Raw genomic sequence first — 16,960 nt, forward strand, 5'->3', positions numbered from 1 at the left:
TTTATCAGTGTCTGCGGCTCATGGCACAAAACCTAGCCATGGTAAAAGAGCCTGCACCTTTTTGTGACACCATCACTGTCGTTGCAGTAACCACTGTAGAAGCAGTTTCCCACTTGCTTGCTTTGTGTTCATGAGTAAACTCTGTGATATGCACCTGATTCGCAAAAACACAGAATAGCATATAGTTATTGAGAATTTTCACCAACGATGATCACAATATCCTCTGGAAATTCCTATCAATTTATGTAATTGTAAAATGAGAATTCTCCATAATATGCCATTTCACGTAGTCTTCAAAGCTGTCACTTACACAGAATAGTGCTCACTACATTTTTCGTCATACACATTTGTTTGGAAAATTCTCATAACCATATAACTAGCTCATTCTTTCCTCCTACAATTGCATACATGATACCACAGGTTAAGCAAATTCTGCTACAAATATTCAGTACAATTTTATGATGATAGAAGATATGTCTGGTTTTATCTTGAAGTTAATTTGTGATTTATTCAACTCTGTCACAGGAACAGCTTAGAAACATGCACACAAAAGAACAACTTTGTCTTGTAAATCAAAATGCAGGTCTCCACAATCATCTGTTTATTCCATCTGGCACATATGCTGACAAAAGTTTATCAAAATATCTTTACAAAATATTGCTCTCAGCAAATTTTATTATTCCCAATTCAGACTTACTTTTTAGAGTTCCATACCTCAAATAATAAAAACAGAACCCTTATAAGATCACTTTTTTGTCCGTCTGTCTGCTGTTGAAAACACTTTTTCTCATCAGTGGATGACATACCAAGTTGAAATTTGTGTCACATACTAAGGCCAATTGTCCCTTGGCCCTGTAAATAAATTGAAGCTTGTAAGACAGTGCAGTCAAAAGAGACATTTATGTCACATATTTTTATACTCATAAACTCACCCATCGAAACCTGTAGGCTTCCCTTTTGCCTAGAATCATGAAATTTAGCTAAAAGGAAGATTTCATAGTACAACCAAAAGAAAAATATTCTAAAACTATAAATTTGTAATTATGTCGTATGAATTTTTTCCCCTTCTGATATTCCATCTGTTCGTCTGTCTTTTAAGACCCCTTTGTCTCAGAAACAGTTAGATGTATCAAGCTGACATTTATGTCGCACACAAAGGTCTGCAGGCCCTTAGTGGTGTAATAAGTGTTGTAAGCTTTCTAAGTCAATGCAACAAAAGATGCAGGCATTTCTGTCGCATAATTTGATATTTGCAAAATCACTTGTCAAAACGTGCAGGGTACTTCTCTTTCTCTTCGACCTATAATCATGAAATATGGCAAGAAGCAGTATGAGTGAAGGAAAAAATCTAAAAATTGTTATTTTGTAATTGTACCACACGAAATTATTGCTTTCATCATTTTTTATCCGTCGAACTTGAAATTGTAACAGTCCGTAGTTCTGCATTCAGGCTGACTGGTTCGAAATGGTACAAGTCAAAAACATTAAATAAGGAATGACTTTATTGCTCATATGACATGTTTCGAAATTTATATCCAGCAGCGATTGCTGCACATAGATATGGTGTTTCAAGTTGTTTGTGAAACAAACATTTGCAGGCTAGTCTGTTTTTCAAGTGGTACTCGAAAATCCATATCTACGTGCAGCAGTCGCTCCTGGATATCCGATGATGGATAAATTCCAAAACGCATCATATGAGCAATAGAGTCATCCCATGTCTGATGTTTGCCTTTTTACTGCTCCTCCCCAGTTAGCCTGAATGCAGAACCACTGATTATTATAATAATGGTTGCCTGCCTCCTGCATGACTTTGTGTCACATTTATGTTATTGAAATTAAAACTTTGTCAAAAATCTCGTAATCCACAGGACTTGTATCTTGCGAGTATCATTGTCAACAATAGGAAAAATGGTGGAGATTCTCGATTCCTAGAACTGTTTGTATACATAATTAAGTTAGTATGAAACCGTGAGTGTGCAAGCCCTGCTCAAACCAGTTTCCCCCCCCCCCCTCCCCCTGCCCCCCTCATGAGCTTTTTATTATGTATTTTCATTATTAGTATACACCAGAAATGCCCTCCATGAGCTTCTCAGAACTGCATTGTACATACATGGGCCACCGCAGTGTTGTCACCAAAACAAGACAAAAAAAATGGATGCATGGAAACTTAAACAGTTAAATTGTTCTACAAAATGCATCTGCCCTACTGTCCATTAAAATTTCAACTCTAGGAAATATAATAAATGACGAAATTTTACTTATTGTTCATCTGCAGTATGGTATGAAGAATACAGAATTTAGTTTGGTGGTATAAATTTAGTACACACGGCAGTCACATTTGGCAACATTCGTGCTGAGCATTATGTCAAACTGAGTTTGAATTACATACAGGGATGTGTCATACCGTGGTGCTTTAACTCTCCACCAAAGTTCATCAGTCATACTGGGTGACAAGTGGTGGCTTATCTGTCTTTTGGCAATTCGTGAATAGATGTTTGCAGTAGGTGAGAGGTCTGGAAAATGCACTGGCCAGAGCAACTGCCAAACACTCTCTGTATAGAGGTAGGTCAGGACGAGCACGGCCAACATGTATGCTCTTACTACCTCATTCGAAGGTAATGTCATGGAGATGTCAAAAATAGGGCACAACCACTAGCGTTTGCTAGAAATTTAATGGCTGAAATTACTGGCTATGCAGACCACAGGAGATCATATCAGTGTACTTAATGACACGCGTCATACCACGTGCTGAGCCTGTATGACAATGATGAATTCAGAGTGGCAATATTTACGCACGAGGCCATTGAGATCCTGCATGTTGTCACATGTAGCCCTCCTGAATACATCAGTTCCATATTCTGTCACTCGTGGGATACCAATGGAAATGACCAGAGATATCACAGAACGATGAACTAAGGTTTCGACAGGCCACTGTCAAAGTCCGACACATGCTGTTGGACATTTATCCTCCTTATATAGAGCTTAGCCTGATATTCTCACAAGTGACCGACATTCGAATGTGATTTCTGAAAGAATCAAGCAGTGTTATCTTCCCTTTTATATAGAATGTTGTGGCACAACTTGACTAGAAGAAGGGATCGGTTGGTAGGACATGTTCTGAGGCATCAAGGGATCACAAATTTAGTATTGGAGGGCAGCGTGGAGGGTAAAAATCGTAGAGGGAGACCAAGAGATGAATACACTAAGCAGATTCAGAAGGATGTAGGTTGCAGTAGGTACTGGGAGATGAAGAAGCTTGCACAGGATAGAGTAGTGTGGAGAGCTGCATCAAACCAGTCTCAGGACTGAAGACCACAACAACAGAATGTAAATGGTGTTACTTTTAACTGCTTTATTCAGTTCGACTGGATTGCCAATCGTTTGCACATCCAAGTATGTTGTACACTGCACACTAGTTTGAAGTTTGTTGCAAGCTGTCTTATTAATTATTTTTCCTTTCCTGTACAAAAATGTTCTAACTTTTATATTAAAAAAAAATTCACAATATTGTGAAAAGGAAAGTTGCTACTTGCCATATAATGGAGATGCCGATTCACAGATAGGCACAACAAAAAGTCTGTCACAAATATAGCTTTTGGCCAGTAAGCTGCAGCACTGAGTTGCATTTGCACGAGTGTGTACGTGTGTGTTTGTCATCTAATTTTGACGAAGGCCTTACTGGGCAAAAGCTGTATTTGTGACAGTCTTTTTGTTGTGCTTATCTGTGACTCAGCATCTTCGCTATATGGTGAGTAGCAACTTTCCTTTTCACAATACTGTTGAAAAAAATTCTTTTATGTATACCACAGTTGTGAGAGGTAACATCTTTTTGTTGTATTTTGAATTTCAATATAACAATTACAAAATTTCCAGTTAAATGAACTGACATTGCAAATCAAATTACATCATTCCTGTCCATTAACTAATGAGAGAAATGATAATATTTTGTACTAACTTCATATTACAAATACTAATTTCTCCAAATAAAAAATAACATTTGTTTTATTTACTTTAAATTAGTTAATTATGACCAGACAAAAGCTAAATTGTAGTGCAAGTATTAATTATTGAATGTAGATCACACATTCATTGTTCACTAAACTTTTATATTGTCACAATGGTTACAATTTCAAGTAACATATCCAATTGACTTGTCTCGATATCCCTTACTAAACCACCAAGTCTACTACAATGAGATGACAAAAAAAGTCGTGGGCTACCTCCTAATATCGTTGGGACCTCCTTTTCGCCAGTGTAGTGCAGCAGCTTGATTTTTGCGAGTTCTTAACAAGTTGAAGGTACCTTGTGGAAATACTAAACCGTGCTGCCTCTGTAGCTACCCGTAACTGTGAAAATGTCACTGGTGCAGGATTTTGTGCACAAACTAATCTCTTGATTATGTCTCGTAAATGCTTTATGGGATTCATGTTGGGTGATATGGGCTGCCAAATAATTCGCTCAACTTGTCCAAAACGTTCTGGAAACCGATCATGAAAATTTGAGTCCTGGTGACGTGGCACATTGTCATCCATAAAAATTCATTTTTTGTTCTGGAACATGAAGTCCACGAATGGTTGCAAGCAGTCAGCAAGTAGCTGAACATAACCATTTCCAGTCAATGATTGGTTCAGTTGGACCAGTGGACCCAGTTGATTCCATGTAAACACGGTTCATGCCATTATTGAGTCCCATAAGCTTCTACAGAGCCTTGTTGATAATGCGGATCCTTGGCTTCATGGAGTCTGCACCAGACTCAAACCCTACCATCAGCTCTTACCAACTGAGATCGGGACTCGTCTGACCACGTCACAGTTTTGCAGTTGTGTAGGGTCCAACCGATACAGTAACAATCCCAGGTGAGGTGCTACAGGTGATCTGGTGCTGTTAGCAAAGCCACTTGTGCCAGTTGTCTCCTGCCGTGGTCATTAACATCAAATTTCACCACACTGTCCTAATGGGCATGTTCATCTTACATCCAACACTGATTTATGCAGTTATGTCGTGCAATGTTGTTTGTCTGTTAGCTCTGTCAACCCTGTGCAAATGCTGCTGCTCTTGGTCATTAAGTGAAGGCTGTCAGCCACTGCATTGTCTTTGGTGAGAGGTAATATCTGAAATGTGGTATTCTCACCACACTCTTGACAATGTTTATCTCGGGATATTGAATTCCCTAACAATTTCCGAAATGGAGTGTCCCATTCGTCTAGCTCGAACTCCAAATTCCACATTCAGAGTCTATTAGTTCCCATTGTGTGATCATAATCACGTCAGAAACTTTTTCATATGAATCACCTGAGTGCAAATGACATCTCTGCCAATGCCTTTTGTGTACCTTGCGTATGTGATAGTACAGTCACCTGTATATATGCATATTGCTATCCCATGACTTTTGTCCCCCCCCCAGTGTATATTTTGTCACATCCAGCAATACATCATCTCCTTACCCATGACATCCATTCCATATTCTAGACAGAGTTGAGCATCAGTTACGCCATTTTCTGTATGTGTGTCATGGATCTAACCCAGCATTTGGTTCAAGATGGAATCAAATTGTCCATTTTCAGCTGTTATTGATGGTGACAGTGCTCATAATGGCGACAGCCGTATACGTTAGTTGTGCTCAGAATCTCTCACGAATGCACAGTTAACGTTTATAATGTGTGGTGTGCCATATTTCCTGGAGTGCCTTAAATGAGCACCCACCCTTTCCTTCTGCAACTCTGTGTACCATTGTTCCATTTTTATGCTGCAAAGCCTTTCAAAAATATGCTTCTCTGTCATAATACCGAACTTCGTCTTATTTGTACACTTTTGTCCACACAAAACTCACTACTTGTGCCAACTCTTCCCTTCAGAACATTTCCTTCCTTACAGCCTTCTACCAGAAAGCCTGGCCTGAGCTCCCAGTTGGTGAACATCGACAGCGCAGAAAGATACGTATATAGCTTCTTTTCTGTGTTTACTTCGTAGATTCTTACTTAAATTGCGTGCGAGTTTCGTATAGGAGGTGTAATATCGAGTTTTAGTTACTGTAATCGTAAATTCAGGCAGATTGTAGCGCACTCGTTAGGCATTTGTACAGGTTAGTTCATACATTCTTTGCGTGTTTCCCTTGCGTTATCTAGGCACGGACTCGTGTTTCAGTAACTGTTGTTCAACATCGATTAGAATGGACAGGGACTGTGATTGCTGTGTTTGGATGAGGGCTGAGTTGGCATCCCTTCGCTCACACCTACAGGCAGCGCTGACTTCGGTCGCGCAGCTTCAGGCTGTTGCTAATGGCCACCACTGTGGGGAGCCATACTTGGGTATCACGGGGATGTCAACCTCGTCCCGTCTGTCCCCAGATCGGTCTGCCGCTGTGGTTGCCCCGGTTGCTGCCTGCAGTGGGGCTGAGCCCTCGCCTTTGGTTGATTGGGAGGTCATTCCAAGGCGTCGCAGGCAGCGAAAGATGTCCCCGGATGCTGATCAGAAAGCCTCCCCGGTGCGTCTGACAAACAGGTTACAGGTACTGTCTCTGGCTGAGCCAGATGCAGCTGCCTGCCCTGTTTCAGAGGATGATTCTCAGCCTTCAAGGTCCAGGCAATCGCAGAGGGTGGGCTTATTGGTAGTTGGGAGCTCCAATGTTAGGCGAGTAATAGGGCCCCTTAGGGATATGGCGGCTAAGGAGGGGAAGAAATCCAGTGTGCACTCCGTGTGCATTCCGGGTGGAGTTATTCCTGATGTGGAAAGGGTCCTTCCGGATGCCATGAAGAGCACAGGGTGCAGCCAGCTGCAGGTGGTGGCACATGTCGGCACTAAAGACGTGTGTCGCTTTGGATCTGAGGAAATTCTCTCTGGATTCCAGCGGCTATCTGATTTGGTGAAGGCTGCCGGTCTTGCTTACGGGATGAAGGCAGAGCTCACCATCTGCAGCATTGTTGACAGAACCGACTGCGGACCTTTGGTGCAGAGCCTGTTGGAGGGTCTGAATCAGAGGCTCAGACGGTTTTGCGACCGTGTTGGCTGCAGATTCCTTGACTTGCGCCATAGGGTGGTGGGGTTTCTGGTTCCGCTGAATAGGTCAGGAGTTCACTACACTCAGCTGGCGGCTACACAGGTAGCGGAGGCTGTGTGTTGTGGACTGGGCAGTTTTTTAGGTTAGAAGGCCTCAGGAAAGTACGGGGTGGGCTGCAATCTGAAAGGGTGCATGGCAAATACAGGACGTGCTTGGATCAAGGAACAGTTGGAATTGTAGTTGTAAATTGTTGTAGTTGTGCTGGGAAAGTCCCTGAGCTTCAAGCGCTAATAGAAAGCACAGAAGCTGAAATCGTTATAGGTACAGAAAGCTGGCTAAAGCCTGAAATAAGTTCTGCAGAAATTTTTACGAGGTCTCAGACGGTGTTCAGGAAAGATAGATTAGGCAGAATTGGTGGTGGAGTGTTTGTGTCTGTTAGTAATTTTTATCTTTTAGTGAAGTCGAAGTAGATACTCCGTGTGAATTGGTATGCGTGGAGGTTATACTTAACAGCCGAACTAAGTTAATAATTGGCTCCTTCGACCGACCCCCAAACTCCGATGATATAGTTGCTGAACAGTTCAGAGAAAATTTGAGTCTCGTAACAAATAAATACCCCACTCATACGGTTATAGTTGGTGGGGACTTCAGCCTTCGCTCGATATGTTGGCAAAAATACTTGTTCAAAACCGGTGGTAGGCAGAAAACATCTTCCGAGATTGTCCTAAATGCTTTCTCCGAAAATTATTTCGAGCAGTTAGTCCACAAACCCACACGAATTGTAAATGGTTGCGAAAACACACTTGACCTCTTAGCCACAAACAATCCAGAGCTAATAGAGAGTATCATGACTGATACAGGGATTAGTGATCCTCGTTGTAGCTAGACTCAATACCGTTTCTTCCAAATCCACCAGAAACAAACGCAAAATAATTTTATTTAAAAAAGCGGATAAAGTGTCACTAGAAGCCTTTCTAAGAGACAATCTCCATTCCTTCTGAACTGACTGCAAATGTAGGTGAGATGTGGCTCATATTCAAAGATATAGTAGCAACAGCAATTGAGATATTCAAACCTCATAAATTGGTAAGAGATGGAACTGATCCCCCATGGTACACAAAACAGGTCCGAACGCTGTTGCAGAGGCAACTGAAAAAGCATGCGAAGTTCAGAAGAACGCCAAATCCCGAAGATTGGCTAAAATTTACAGACGCGCGGAATTTGTCACAGACTTCAATGCGAGATGCCTTTAATAGGTTCCACAACGAAACATTGTCTCGAAATTTGGTAGAAAATCCGAAGAAATTCTGGTCGTATGTAAAGTACACAAGCGGCAAGACGCAGTCAATACCTTCGCTGCGCAGTGCCGATGGTACTGTTACCGACGACTGTGCCGCTAAAGTGGAGTTATTGAACGCAGTTTTCCGAAATTCCTTCACCAGGGAAGACGAATGGAATATTCCAGAATTTGAAACACGAACAGCTGCTAGCATGAGTTTCTTAGAAGTAGATACCTTAGGGGTTGCGAAGCAACTCAAATCGCTTGATACGGGCAAGTCTTCAAGTCCAGATTGTATACCGATTAGGTTCCTTTCAGATTACGCTGATACAATAGCTCCCTACTTAGCAATCATATACAACCACTCGCTCACCGACAGATTTGTACCTACAGATTGGAAAATTGCGCAGGTTGCACCAGTGTTTAAGAAGGGTAGTAGGAGTAATCCATCGAACTACAGACGTTGGTTTACAGTAGGGTTTTGGAGCGTATACTGTATTCAAACACTATGAATCATCTCGAAGGGAACGATCTATTGATACGTAATCAGCATGGTTTCAGAAAACATCGTTCTTCAACGCAGCTAACTCTTTATTCGCAAGAAGTAATGGTCGCTATTGACAGGGGATCTCAAGTTGATTCCGTATTTCTAGATTTCCGGAAAGCTTTTGACACCGTTCCTCACAAGTGACTTCTAATCAAGCTGCGGGCCTATGGGGTATCGTCTTAGTTGTGCGACTGGATTCGTGATTTCCTGTCAGGAAGGTCGCAGTTCGTAGTAATAGGTGGCAAATCATCAAGTAAAACTGAAGTGATATCAGGTGTTCCCCAGGGAAGCGTCCTGGGACCTCTGCTGTTCCTGATCTACATAAATGACCTGGGTGGCAATCTGAGCAGTTCTCTTCGGTTGTTCGCAGATGATGCTGTAATTTACTGTCTAGTAAGGTCATCCGAAGACCAGTATCAGTTGCAAAGCGATTTAGAAAAGATTGCTGTATGGTGTGGCAGGTGGCAGTTGACGCTAAATAACAAAAAGTGTGAGGTGATCCACATGAGTTCCAAAAGAAATCCGTTGGAATTCAATTACTCGATAAATAGTACAATTCTCAAGGCTGTCAATTCAACTAAGTACCTGGGTGTTAAAATTATGAACAACTTCAGTTGGGGGGAAAGCGAGCCAAAGTTGATGCAACAAGTCCACTAAAGAGACAGCTTACACTACACTCGTTTGTCCTCTGTTAGAATATTGCTGCGCGGTGTGGGATCCTTACCAGGACACCGAAAGGGTGCAAAAAAGGGCAGCTCGTTTTCTATTATCACGTAATAGGGGAGAGAGTGTGGCAGATATGATACGCGAGTTGGGATGGAAGTCATTAAAGCAAAGACGTTTTTCGTCGCGGCGAGATCTATTTACGATATTTCAGTCACCAACTTTCTCTTCTGAATGCGAAAATATTTTGTTGAGCCCAACCTACATAGGTAGGAATGATCATCAAAATAAAATAAGAGAAATCAGAGCTCGAACAGAAAGGTTTAGGTGTTCGTTTTTCCCGCGCACTGTTCGGGAGTGGAATGGTAGAGAGATAGTATGATTGTGGTTCTATGAACCCTCTGCCAAGCACTTAAATGTGAATTGCAGAGTAATCATGTAGATGTAGATGTAGGTGCTCTGACACCAAATCCCTCAACGTGTATAGTAGTAACTCCTCACAGACTCTGTTGTTGCCTCCAAGCAGCCTGCAGCATATTGTCAACTTGCTTCTGTTCTCTTTTCTTTTCGTCACCTAGGGGTCCCTCTGTGTGTGGGGTATTGTGAGTGCCTCACCCCTCCCCTCTTACTTTTTTTCTGTCCTCTCCAGTATTTCCCTCTTGTCTCATTCTAAGCAACAAGCCTTTGTTTCTGAATCGTTTTTGTTCCATAAGTGTTATTTTATGTAAATTTTTTTTGCTTTATTTTTTTTAATTTTTTTATTTTAATTTAATTTTATTTTATTTTATTTTATTTTATTTTTCTTCTCATGTTCCCACATCCGTATGTCCAGATTTTTATGAGTAATTAATGTTGATTTACATTATGAGCAATTTTGTGTTACACAGTGTATTAAAAGGAGTTTAAACACTAGAGCCAACCTCACTTGTATTGAATGTGAACAGTTTGTTTCCCCTTTACTAGTTTTGGACCATAGCCCATCTTCAAATGATAACATACATTTCTTCACATATATTACATTTTTCTGCTATAATTAGTATAGTGAATTACATCAGAGAGTAGTTAAATTAGTAATGGAAGGAAAGTTGGTGGCTTCAGTGCAGTAAGTAGGCTCAGGTGTATGTTGCTTGTAGTACTATGCAGAGATGTAGAGGCTTCACAGGATAGGCACATGTGGAGAGCCATGTAAAACAAGCCGTTGGACTGAAGACCACAACAAAAATGATTTGTACCATATTCCCTGAGTTGTGAATACCTAGTAACCAATATGTCTAAGCTACGTGCAGGGGTAAGTAGTGTACAGTTTCCAAAAGCATTCACTCTAATTACTGTACAGTTTGTCCAGTTTTTGTCATTTCCAGTAATGTCACTAAAACCTTTTTTATGGTAATTGTTCTGAAAACACAGAGCTGTGGAAAACTATAGACATAGTAGCAGAAATTAGTGGTAAAACAAAAAAGCAGCAGCTTGAGCAGCACAAAAAGTCAACATACATTTGGATTTTTGTATCAAACCAAGAGAAGCCTGTTAAATAAGGAAAATGATATTTCTCACATCACTACAGAAAATTTAAAAATCGGTATGTATTTCTACAGATGTGCTATGCGTATCAAACCGTTAGTGGGAAATTACATAAACTGAAGAAATGGATAAAAGCTGTGTCACATTATTGTATTGTGATATAAGGAAATGGGGAGTGACTATACACACAAAAAGAGAAATAAAGCCTGTGGCCGAAAAACTAAATGAGTACTGCATTGAACAGCTCTTAGAGTGCTGTTCTTTAGTGATAGGCTAGAAAAACCTACAAGATAGTGGCTCCAACAGGAAATGTGTTATCAGGCAATTAGAGACGATAATAAAAATTAATAGAAGCAACTGGGAACTCGTGTGGAGATTTCAGTATTGATTTGAACTTGGATACTACTGATCAACGGCACATACAGCTGCTGATGCCTAGATCAGGTTTATTCCACACCGATATACTGCAAACCAGAATAGAAGCACATAGCACAACAATGGGCAATGAATTATTTAGACAACCTGTCTTTCAGTAAACAGATGTGATCACAATGGTCAAATAGCTGAAATGAAGTGTCTCTGTGAGTCATGTGTAGTAAAGAATGGAAAAGTAAAGTTTCACAGAATTATAAATGACAACTCGGTGACAATCGGAGAGAATTTACTGGATGAGCAAGGGGAGGAGGTTTATCAATGGTGCACAATAGATAAGAAATTTTAATTCTCTCCAAAAAAAATATTCTTACATTATGAATCTAGTTTTCCTTTACAGTGGGTCAGAGGCAATTGCAGTGGAAGCTGAGAGAAAGTCTGGCTAATATCTGGACTCAGATTCTCTTCATTCAGGGAGAGGGACATTGATTCAACACAGAGGAGTAGCTCCAATCATGAATTAAGTATTTAATACAACCACTATTGCATATTTTTGCCATGTCAGGAAAAATGCAAAAACCATACATTATCCATGAAAAAAATTAAAATTCTAAGAACAAAGCACAGCAACTTGGAGGAGTATTTTTGGGCATCAAATATGTAACTTGGTTAAGGCCAGTGACATTCAACTCTGATTGAACTGAATTTTATTTGATCCTGTATGATTACATGGTGTGCAGTGAATGGACGTGTGATATAGGACATGTCAAAAATAGAAAACATTCATTATCACGTACTTCCTAACCATTTTTCTTACATTCTAACATCATTGATTATAAGTAACAATATACACAAATTTAATGTAATAAGTACCCTTCAACACTATAAAATTCCTTTCCCACCAGATAGTCTTTGAGGTTCTTTGAAAGCTTAGTGTCTTGTACAATGTAACGCAGCATTTAAACAGACTTCTTAGTAATTTGATATCTGAGAACTGACGAGCATTGTCAGTTGGTGAGGTGTGCTTCGTATGTCATTCTTTCTCCGTGTGTTGCGGTCATGTGCACTAGCAATTGTAGTCTACTCTACACTATCTTTTGCGACATGATGTGACTTACCGAACGAAAGCGCTGGCAGGTCGATAGACACACAAACAAACACAAACACACACACAAAATTCAAGCTTTCGCAACAAACTGTTGCCTCATCAGGAAAGAGGGAAGGAGAGGGAAAGACGAAACGATGTGGGTTTTAGGGGAGAGGGTAAGGAGTCATTCCAATCCCGGGAGCGGAAAGACTTACCTTAGGGGGAAAAAAGGACGGGTATACACTCGCACACACACACACATATCCATCCACACATATACAGACACAAGCAGACATCTCACAAGCAGACATATATTGGTCTTTAAATATGTCTGCTTGTGAGATGTCTGCTTGTGTATGTATATGTGTGGATGGATATGTGTGTGTGTGCGAGTGTATACCCGTCCTTTTTTCCCCCTAAGGTAAGTCTTTCCGCTCCCGGGATTGGAATGACTCCTTCCCCTCTCCCCTAAAACCCACATCCTTTCGTCTTTCCCTCTCCTTCCCTCTTTCCTGATGAGGCAACAGTTTGTTGCGAAAGCTTGAATTTTATGTGTGTGTTTGTGTTTGTTTGTGTGTCTATCGATCTGCCAGCGCTTTCGTTCGGTAAGTCACATCATCTTTGTTTTTAGATATATTTTTCCCATGTGGAATGTTTCCCTATATATATATATATATATATATATATATATATATATATATAACAGAGGGAAACATTCCACGTGGAAAAAATATATCTAAAAAGAAAGATGATGAGACTTACCAAACAAAAGCGCTGGCAGGTCGATAGACACACAAACAAACACAAATATACACACAAAATTCAAGCTTTCGCAACAAACTGTTGCCTCATCTTGCCAGTAGTTTCCCTTTGTATTCACCTTCTCCTTTTTACCGTAATCCACTATACAATTTTATCCCGCCTTCCCTCTTTCCTGATGAGGCAACAGTTTGTTGCGAAAGCTTGAATTTTGTGTGTATATTTGTGTTTGTTTGTGTGTCTATCGACCTGCCAGCGCTTTTGTTTGGTAAGTCTCATCATCTTTCTTTTTAGATATATTTTTTCCACGTGGAATGTTTCCCTCTGTTATATTCATATCATTAATTTGAACCCAACAATGACGTTTGTTATTGTCACTGTTACATTTCGAAGTCTTTTCTGTCGTCTTATTTCCTCCTTCTGTTTTTGCCAGTAGTTTCCCTTTGTATTCACCTTCTCCTTTTTACCGTAATCCACTATACAATTTTATCCCGCCATCCCTCTTTCCTGATGAGGCAACAGTTTGTTGCGAAAGCTTGAATTTTGTGTGTATATTTGTGTTTGTTTGTGTGTCTATCGACCTGCCAGCGCTTTTGTTTGGTAAGTCTCATCATCTTTCTTTTTATATATATATATATATATATATATATATATATATATATATATATATATATATATATATATATATATATATAACAAATGAAAGTGCTGGCAGGTCGACAGACACACAAACAAACACAAACATACTTTCTTTTGCGACATGATGTGACTTACCGAACGAAAGCGCTGGCAGGTCGATAGACACACAAACAAACACAAACACACACACAAAATTCAAGCTTTCGCAACAAACTGTTGCCTCATCAGGAAAGAGGGAAGGAGAGGGAAAGACGAAAGGATGTGGGTTTTAAGGGAGAGGGTAAGGAGTCATTCCAATCCCGGGAGCAGAAAGACTAACCTTAGGGGGAAAAAAGGATGGGTATACACTCGCACACACACACATATTCATCCACACATATACAGACACAAGCAGTATGTTTGTGTTTGTTTGTTTGTTTGTGTGTCTGTCGACCTGCCAGCACTTTCATTTGGTAAGTCACATCATCTTTGTTTTTAGATATGTATTTCCTACATGGAATGTTTCCCTCTATTATATAAGATAATGTGACTTACCGAACGAAAGTGCTGGCAGGTCGATAGACACACAAACAAACACAAACACACACACAAAATTCAAGCTTTCTCAACAAACTGTTGCCTCATCAGGAAAGAGGGGAAGGAGAGGGAAAGACGAAAGGATGTGGGTTTTAAGGGAGAGGGTAAGGAGTCATTCCAATCCCGTTTCTAGTTCAATAACAGCTGCTTTCACGTATTAAACAACCATTTCGGCTAGTTCTAATAACTTTCACTTTATTTCCACTTCCGTTTTTCGCACATCACTGATCATTTTTAGCCGCTCCCCACAGGTTTTAACGTCATTATTTCTTCGTCAGACAATTGTTAGCGCCATTTTCGTAATCTTTCACCACGACACCACTCCTTTTAATACATTTACACGTTTTTTTCGAAATTTTCCCAAATTTCTCCATCCTTTAACGTGTTTTAGCGGCAACACAACCACCTAACCTTTATGCACATCGCTGTCTACCAACCCAAGTTCACCACAGGATCAACTTAACCAACACTTTTTCGCCTTTTTTCATACCAGATCTCCAGTTGCTTTCTAGTTCACCTTTATCTCTCCCCATATATTTTTATCTTTCATTTTCATTTCAACCTCATGTTACACTCTCCACCTTCTAATACCATGTCACCCTCACAACACCCCCACAACGACCCCATTAAGTTTTATTTACATTCCCTCCACAAACATGCCTTCACCCTAGCCAGATTACGCTCGCATATTTTATTTTCTCAGGCTTGTCTGACATTTGGCATAACCCCCAAAGGCCTCACACTTAAAGTTCCCATCTCTGGCTGCAACCCTTCTTTCCATCAGTCCCTATACCAGTTCCAAACTGAACAATCCATTGCCCTCACCCACCTAATCCTTCACCTACACATCAACTCAGCCAATGAACACACCCGTCAACTCCTATCCTTAATAAAAGTCCTCAATCTTTCCTCTCCCACATCCACACCGGCTATTCAGAGCATCCTCCTACAGGCCAACCGCAAATTAGAACAGCATGCCACCCTTCACCTCAAAAAACTATCCAATCTCCTGGTTTCCCACCTCCGGAAAGGCAACTCACTCACCCTTCACAACCTTTCCAGCAAACCTCAACCACCTCTCATTGCACGCAAACCCAGTCTCTCCCATCTACTCAATCTCCCACTTCCAGCTCCACTCCCTCCAAAACCTCAAAATTCCAATCAACACAATTTGGCACCACAACACCCTAATTCAGTAGTTAACCTTTCCTCCAAACCTCTCTCCCAATCCGAAACCTCTGTCCTATCTAAAGGCCTCACCTTCAGCCCCACTCCCAGATTCAACCAAACAGCCCTCGTCAAAGATTTACTGTCCTACACTCGTACTCTCTGCTGGAAGTATCACTTTGCCACGAAGAAAAATGATCCTAATCCTATCCCTAATGATCCAATTCCCCAAGACACTATCCAAATTGAACCCTGCCTGGAACAGTTCCGTCCTCCGTCACAGCGGGACCCACCTCCTCTTCCTCAAAATCACCCTCTCCAAACCTTCCAGGAATTTCTGACTTCCAGCCTTGCCTCTCAATCCTTCTTAAAAAACCTTAATCCTACTCCCAACATCACCACTGCTGAAGCCCAGGCTATCCGTGATCTGAAGGCTGCCGGTCCATCGTCATTCTTCCGGCGGACAAGGGTTCCACGACCGTGGTACTTGATCGTCGGGAGTATGTGGCTGAGGGACTGCGTCAGCTTTCAGACAACACCACATACAAAGTTTGCCAAGGTAATCCCATTCCTGATGTCCAGGCGGAGCTTCAAGGAATCCTCAGAACCTTAGGCCCCCTACAAAACCTTTCACCTGACTCCATCAACCTCCTGACCCCACCGACACCCCGCACCCCTACCTTCTAGCTTCTTCCTAAAATTCACAAACCCAATCATCCCGGCCGCCCCATTGTAGCTGGTTACCAAGCCCCCACAGAACGTATCTCTGCCTACGTAGATCAACACCTTCAACCCATACATGCAGTCTCCCATCCTTCATCAAAGACACCAACCACTTTCTCGAACGCCTGGAATCCTTACCCAATCCGTTACCCCCAGAAACCATCCTTGTAACCATTGATGCCACTTCCTTATACACAAATATCCCGCACGTCCAGGGCCTCGCTGCGATGGAGCACTTCCTTTCACGCCGATCACCTGCCACCCTACCCAAAACCTCTTCCTCATTACCTTAGCCAGCTTCATCCTGACCCACAACTTCTTCACTTTTGAAGACCAGACATACCAACAATTAAAGGGAACAGCCATGGGTACCAGGATGGCCGCTTCGTACGCCAACCTATTCATGGGTCGCTTAGAGGAAGCCTTCTTGGTTACCCAGGCCTGCCAACCCAAAGTTTGGTACAGATTTATTGATGACATCTTCATGATCTGGACTCACAGTGAAGAAGAACTCCAGAATTTCCTCTCCAACCTCAACTCCTTTGGTTCCATCAGATTCACCTGGTCCTACTCCAAATCCCATGCCACTTTCCTCAACGTTGACCTTCATCTGTCCAGTGGCCAGCTTCA

General features: G+C 41.3%; 1 protein-coding gene across 4 annotated transcripts in view; it reads left to right on the forward strand.

The window, feature by feature from the left end:
• The window catches only part of LOC126203980 (uncharacterized), a 93,788-nt gene that overhangs the window by 21,849 nt on the left and 54,979 nt on the right, over nucleotides 1-16,960 (forward strand). The gene's annotated exons all lie outside the window — the stretch shown is intronic.

Source organism: Schistocerca nitens, chromosome 9 (genome assembly GCF_023898315.1).
Source record: "Schistocerca nitens isolate TAMUIC-IGC-003100 chromosome 9, iqSchNite1.1, whole genome shotgun sequence".
In the NCBI taxonomy this organism is placed as follows: domain Eukaryota; kingdom Metazoa; phylum Arthropoda; class Insecta; order Orthoptera; family Acrididae; genus Schistocerca; species Schistocerca nitens.